Below are 7,275 nucleotides of genomic sequence, written 5' to 3'. Positions count from 1 at the left end.
GGGACTACTTACTGGTCTAGAGGGAAGACCATGGAAAGACACAGCAAGAAGGTGGTCATCTACAAGCCAAAGAGAGAAACCTGGAAAGAAAATCCACCAACACCTTGACCTTGGACTTCTGGCCTCTAGAACTGAGAGACAGTAAGTTTCTGTTGTCTAACTCGGTTTGTGGTACTTTGTTACAGCAGCCTTAGCCACCAATACACGCTCTTAGATGCTCCGCATCACACACTGTCTTTCCTCAGAGGAACTGGAAGCCTGAAGTCTCTAAGAGCTGCGGTAGGGGAAATGCTAGGTGGCAGCCTTCTCTGCTCGAAGCCGCTGTCACAGACATGGCATCAGGGAAACACGTACTTTGATGCCTTTTCTAGCATTGGGAGTAGGTTATGCTCAGCCATCTGTCCTCTCTTGCCCATCCCCTTGAGATGGTTGGAAAACACTTTTGAAGTCTGGAGACAGAAACATCTGTAGCTGTAATGTAATTTTGTAGCATCTTTTATAGAACTAAAACTCAGTAAGTATGTTCTCAGTTTCATTTTCAGTTTCTTTTTTGATTATGTATGTACTACATGCTCACTAGAAAATGTTTGGAAATCCATAACCACCATACTTTTGCCATATTTTCTTCTCACCTTTTAAACATGTTTTAATTAAAAAACTCAATATTTTAGCACTTACATGTTCTATCCATAATTTAATTTTTCTTCATCTAACATGACATAATAGGCAATTTTATTATAACTTTTCATAAACGTTCTCTGTATGAAAGTACAAATTTCATCGGAACAGCTCTCCATGGACATACCCGGGTCTTTCCAGATGTAACTGCAGAATTAGTCGGCTTCTCCACACTCCTCGGCCATCGGAATGGACGAGCCATCTGGACAGACTTGGGATCTTTTCAAGGGTGCTGCTGTTTTCACTGGGTAGTTGATGTTTGTTTGCCTGCCAATGGGCACGTGCATTCCCCAGAGAGAGACAGAGAGAGGGAGAGGGAGAAAGCTCCCCCAGTGGGGCATGGTCATGCTCCCCGTTTCTCCCTCCTGTCAGGACTGGGGGCATGCACACACATGGGCCCAGGGTGTTTCTTAAGCCACCAGGGCTAGGATTTGTAATGTAGCCAACCATGGGAGACCCAGCTCCCTTAACCACTAGGCTACAGGGCCGGCCCTGTATATATGTTAATATATATGTGAAAGTTTTCTTCTGTGAGTGACCGAGAGAGCAGCAGCACTCCCAGTACAGCCTGCCATCCACCCCGCTTCAGCCAGCTCTGGCTATGGGTGCATGTGTGCCCACGATGCTCCCGGAGGTCCCTGGCTGTAAACCCGTAACCTTCCCGTGTGCGTCAGCCTCACGGAGCGTAGTGTTTTACCGCTGCCCTGCCTAGCCCCGTTACTCAGTTTTGATGATGATGGCGGAGGAAAGGTGGTGTCCTATGTCTCTCTCCATTTATCTATCGTTAGCGCTCCTTATTTCTCTCTCTTTCATCCGTCATTTTTCTCCTTCTACACTTGTCTCAGTCTTGACCGACCTCTCTGTGCCCTAGAAAGGAAGTATCTCCGGTGAGGGTGAGAAGTCTGATGCCAAGACCAAGCAGTGGTGTAATGGTTATGTCACTGGACTCTCACATGGTCGACGGCGGTACGAGTCCGAGTTCTGGGCCTGGCAGTTTGAAACTCATGCTGGGTGCATGTGTGTGTGCCCAAAATCCCAAGAAGAGAATGGAAGAGAAGGGATTGTGGCATGGTCATTCCCGGGGGGGGGGGGTGACTTCTCACTTTCTGACTCTGTCTCCAGCAAGTGCACACGCCCTATGACAAAACCTCTCTAAAAATAAAGAGAGAGAAGTCCAATGCCAATAGGAACACACTGCCATGGCAGGAAAGGCCCAAGAGGGGTGAGCATAGAGCATAGTCGGAGAGAGGCAGGCACTTTCTAGGGCCAGGAGCCCGGCTAATGCTATCCCTGAGCTTCAGCGAATTCTAGCACTTGCCTCATGTCTGCATTTCAGAAGGTCCACGAAAGCTGAAGAAAAGGAAGACGAAGTGGTAGGTGGGCTACTAAAAGAGTGGCATGACGCAGTCCACGTAAAGTATTTAGGACGATGTCCAGCACGTCGCCTAACACCAAGGCGTTTTTATCATCATCGTTAGTTCTGTAGCCCTTTGAGGAACTCCTTCTTGTGTGATCTTTCACGGTTGATTGCTATCCCTAGGTTCTATTAATTAAGACTTCAGTGATGTTCATTTGAATCAGGCAAGGACTTTCTAAGTAGAAGGCAAAGAACAGAAACATTATTTCCATCTTTTTATTAACCTGGTCTTTCCCTGTACCTGAGATTGGTAATGGAAATAATGACAAATGTCCAGTTACCGTATAATCCAAGTGACTTTCCAAGTTTCAGTTGAATCACATTTACCTAGGACGAAAACTCAACATCTTCTTAAGTCTAACTTTTCTCGTTGGCAACAGTCTTTCAAAAACTTTTTTTTTTGGGGGGAGGAACCAGCAGTTAGCGTAATGGCTATGTCGCTGGACTCCCACGTGGTCGACCGCGGTTCACGTCCCGGACCCGGTGGCTTAAAACTCACGCCGGGCGTGTGTGCATGCGTGCCCAAGATCCCGAGCGGAGAGTGGAGGAGAAGGGATTGTGGCATGGCCATCCCCTCTGGGGGGGGATTTCTCGCTTTCTGTCTCTATGTCTCTCTCTGTCTGTCTGGCGAGCGCGTGCGCCCTATAGCAAAAATCTCTCAAAACAAAAAAAAAAAAAACTTTTTTTTTTTTTTTTGAAGAGGTTTTTGCTATAGGGTGCAAGCACTCGCCAGAAAAACAGAGAGATAGAAAGTGAGAAATCACCTCCCAGGGGGGATGGCCATGCTGCAATCACTTCTCCATTCTCCTCTTGGGATCTTGGGCATGCACGCACACGCACCCAGTGTGAGTTTAAGCCACCTGGTCTGGGACTCAAACTACCATCAACTACATGGGAGTCCAGTGACATAGCCATTATGCCAACTGCTGGTTCCCAGAATTTTATATAACCTAGAGCAGATATTCCAAACACAGATTTCTATGGTGGCTAGCTGGCTAAAAATGCGTAAGCCCAGCCTGATGTACATAGGTGTGTGTGCTGTGTCTTAGAGGGCAGCAGCCGGCCAGCTAGAGCAGCCTGTGACCGAGCAAAATTAGGGCCAGCTTTGTGGCATAGCAGTAATGCACTGCTCAGGAAAAGCCAGCTTGCACATAACCCTGGTTCAAATCCCCAGCCTGGTCAGCTTGGAACACGTTGGACACAGACACCAGTGCCCAAACTCCAGCAGGCTGGGGGACTGTGGCAGTATCCTGTGGAATGTTCTTACCTTTCTCTTTTTCTCTCATATACATGCTAAATCGCGAAAGAAGAAAAGGACTGCAGTGTGATCGTGCCCCATTGGGAGCACTTCCTCTCTCCCGTCTCACATACCCCCCTCTAATGATAAAAGAAAAAAAATGTAAGGGAAATGGTAGGGGCCAGTAGGTGACATGATGGTTAAAGTGCTGGACTCCCACGTGGCTGGTCACAGTTTGAATCCCAGACCTGCTGGCTTGAGAATCATGCTGGGTATGCGTGTGTGTGTGTGTGTGTGTGTGTGTGTGTGTGTGTGTGTCGTGCGCCCAAAATCCCAGGGGAGAATGGAGAAGGGATTGTGGTGTGGCCATCGCCCTTGGGGGATGATTTCTCACTTTCCCTCTCTCTGTCTCTCTCCAGTGAGTACACGCATCCTATGGCAAAATAAATAAAAGCCAGATTTTAAAGTGAAAATACAATGTTGTATTTTTTATCTGAATTCTCTTCTTAAATCTTGAAACTAACTTAAAAGTTCCAAATCATGAGAGACAAAACACATCTGCAGTCTACATCCTCTAACTCAAAGCCTATCTGTTTCTCATTCACAAAATGATTTTACCTCTTTTGGTACAAGGTTGATTTCCAACCGAGTTGCTCGGGCTGAACTACCATGAGGACCTCTTTTCTCTGGGGTAAGGCCAATTACCTTCCTCCCCAAAAGAATCAAGGAGGTTTCCTGCAGGAAATTTACTAGCAATTGAGAAATAAAATTGTGCCATTTTGGTAAAGAATTATAAAAATTGGGACCAGCAGTTGGCATAGTGGCTATGTCCTGGACTCCACGTAGTTGACCATGGTTCAAGTTGCGGACCTGGTGGCTTAAACTCATCCCGGCACAGGTGCGTGCGTGCCAAAGATCCCGAGAGAATGGAGGAGAAGGGATTGTGGTGTGGCCATCCCCCCTGGGGAGTGATTTCTCGCTTTCTGTCTCTCTGTCTTTCTGGCGAGCGCATGCACCCTATAGCAAAAACCTCTCAAAAAAAAAGAAAGAAAGAAAAAGAAAAAAATTATAAAAATCCTCCTTAGAGGAGAGAATTATATATGAAGTGCTTAGGTGAAACAGTTTCCATTTATAAAGGTAATTAATTTCCCAAATCTATTCCGAAATAATTTGTGAGCAAGAGGTACAACAGAAGAAATAATTAAGGCAGAATGTGTCTAATTTCAGTAAGAAAATGGAAGTTCTCTTTCTTATGAAATTATAAGTTAAAAACGATATGACATATCATATGAAAACATTCAAAACATTCACTTTAAGAAATGTTCTTTAAAAAAAAAAAAAGAATTATTTTATTTAACTTTATTTATTTTAATTTGACCAGAGATGGAGAGAGACAGAGAGGGAGGGGACTGAAAAAGCCAGGTCTAAGACTCGAACTGCAGTCAACCATGTGGGAGTCCAGAGCCCTTAACCACCATACCACCTACTGGCCCCAAGAAATGTTATGTTTTCTACCCTCTCTTTTTTTTCCTAAAGAATTATTCTATTTAACTTTATTTTAATTTGACCAGAGAGGGACACACACACACACACACACACACACACACACACACAGAGAGAGAGAGAGAGAGAGAGTAAGCTGCCAGGTCCAAGACTCGAACCACAGCCATGTGGGAGTCCAGCACCCTTAACCACCATGCCATCTGGTGGCCCCTTCTATGCTTCTTAAAGTGAAATATACCCAAATGTATGATCATCTTAGTACTGGATTTTAAGTTTAAAATTTAAAAATTTTTTGTTTTACATATTAACTTAACATACTTACTAGCTGAATTATAACAATTTTTGCACAATATCCAACAGATTCTTATGTTTTGACAGTGTTGACTTTGTTATTGACAATCTCGGGGTTTGTGGAAGAAAAAAAGAAAATAATTTGTGGTCTTGTCTTCCTAGTGTTAATATTCAGGGGATGAGCAGCCAGCTCCGTAGCCGGATCCCAAATGGCCAACCAACAGGCTGTGGCATGACTGCGCCCCACCGGAGCGCGCTTTCTCCCTCCGTCTGCCTGGTTAGCAAGCTTGCCCTCTGGCAAGGAAAAACAAAAGAAAGAAAAAAGAAGGGCTACCAATGCAGAAAGACAACCTGATTCAGTGGGAATAACTTTTGTTTGTGTTTTGCCATAGGCCACTTGTGCTGGGCAAAGACAGAGGGAAAGGTGAGAAATCACCCATAGGGAGGTGGCCACACTTCGAGTCCTTCTTTAGTCTCCCTTCAAGATTTTGGACATAAATGCATGAGCATTCAGCATGATTTTCAAGCTGCCAGATCCAGGACTTGAACCTCTGCCAAACATGTAGTAGTCCAGCGCCCAACCACCATGTCATTGGTGGCCCCATAATAAAACCTTTAAAATAAAAAACATTTCTGGGCTGGAGCCAGCAGGTGGCGTGGTGGTCAAGGTGCTGGACACTCCCACATGGCTGAACACAGTTCAAGTCCCAGACCTGGTGGCTCACTTTCTCACTTTCTCTCTATCTTTCTCTGGTCAAATTACAATAAATGATTGGGGACCAGCAGTTAGTGTAATGGCTTTGTCACCGCACACACCCTATAGCTAAAACTTCTCAAAAACAAAACAAAAAAACAGCAAAAACACCCCCAGGCACTGGGTGTATCTGTACCCAAAATACCAAGAGGAGAATGGAAGAGAAGAGACTGCAATGGGGTTATGGGGGGGTGGGGGGGTGCTTGCTCACTTTCTCTAAGAAAAACATTTCATACACTCAATGAGGGCTAAGGGTTTCTAACATTGTCGAGTTGCCAAATGGTCAAAACAGAAAGCAACAACTACTCCCTTTGGAAAATTAGCTGGCACTACCTGTAATAAAAAATAATAACCACATATGAAAGGTCTTTTTGTTATGTTGGATTTTAATTTTTTATTAACAAGTTTGAACTTCTGTTCTTACCTTTTATTGATGATATATTATAAAACAGTAAATACTGTACTTCTCCAAATACAACTGCTACAGCTAATTCACGAGTAAGCTTGTTTTTAGGTTGAATTTAAAGAATTTTTTCTGTATCCAGTTTTCTTTCTTAATAACCATGGTTCATATAAAAGTGAAAAAATTACATCTGTACATGGAAAATTATTTTTCTTCAAATACACGTAAATAAACGCGGAGATTTAAAACAAAAAAATTTAACTGATGAAATACACAGTTGGTAAAATAATGGAAACATTCTGAACACACTTTTTGACTCTAAGTAGTCAAGAAATAGCTGTTGACTAAAATGTTTTAATAAAGATGAAATGTGTGCTTGTTAAATACCACCGTAATGTTGAGAATAATTCAAATAATTGCTGTCACTCAACTTTAGCATTCAGATTTGTACGTTTTTATACATTTCCCCCGTAGATTTACAATTTGAAAAAGGAGTACACGGATTATTGTTACTGAAAACAACACGTCACCTTGTTCTGGGGGGAAATACAACATAATTAGAACGGCCAAGTTGTGCAAATGTAACAAAGCATTCCATTTACTGTCCACTCAGTGCTGAAGTTCTAAGGCAACTGACACGGAGGAGAGACGAACAGAACTAATCAGGAACAGCAAGGCTGGATTAGACTGAACCCACGCTGTCGGAAGGTGCTCAGAGGCGGAGACAGCTTTATTACGAATCCATATTGGAGAGAGAGGGAGGCGGCGGCGGCGGAGGGCGCACGTTCCACATGGCCAGCCCGAGGTTCACCGTCCCCGGGACTTGGACCGTGCTGACTCCTAGCAGCCTTTATTTCGCTTCTTTTCCTGGAAACTATCCGAGAACGCCGCGGTCCGCACGCAGGCGGACGCGCTGGTGACCGGAGCTGGGGTCCCTTCCGCCGCTCCCCGGCGGGACAAAGCGCCGCTCCAGCTCTCCAGGCGCCGGAGGC

Source organism: Tupaia chinensis, unplaced genomic scaffold (genome assembly GCF_000334495.1).
Source record: "Tupaia chinensis unplaced genomic scaffold, TupChi_1.0 Scaffold000280_1, whole genome shotgun sequence".
NCBI lineage: Eukaryota > Metazoa > Chordata > Mammalia > Scandentia > Tupaiidae > Tupaia > Tupaia belangeri.
Note: the sequence above shows the minus strand (reverse complement) of the source record.